We start from the raw sequence: 383 nt of genomic DNA, 5'->3' as shown, positions 1-383 counted from the left end.
CAACGCACATCCCTATATCATAACACATAAACCGCATTTCAAACCTCAACGACAGGAACTCACAAAGTAAAATACATATACAGTTGCATCCAAACTCCCGCCTCGTGGATTGGTGTTTGACTGACGGCGGTTACAGTCGATTGGATTATTGGTCAAGATGGATTGGGTGTCAGGGACGGGTGGAGGGAAGGGGGGTAGTCCTGGATGCCAGCTGACGGCGTGTGGGGATCGTTGCCTTATATTAATAGATAGTGGGATATGTGTGTGTGCCAAGGCATAAATATTGTAGTACAGTTGTTATATATATATATCCCTACACACACACATGCGTGGGAACGTTTGTCCAAAAACAAATTTACAACTACATTACAAGTAAATGAAGG

Source organism: Penaeus monodon, chromosome 22 (assembly GCF_015228065.2).
Source record: "Penaeus monodon isolate SGIC_2016 chromosome 22, NSTDA_Pmon_1, whole genome shotgun sequence".
NCBI classification, from domain to species: domain Eukaryota; kingdom Metazoa; phylum Arthropoda; class Malacostraca; order Decapoda; family Penaeidae; genus Penaeus; species Penaeus monodon.
The sequence above is the reverse complement of the archived record's forward strand: the minus strand, read 5'-3'. Positions refer to the sequence as shown.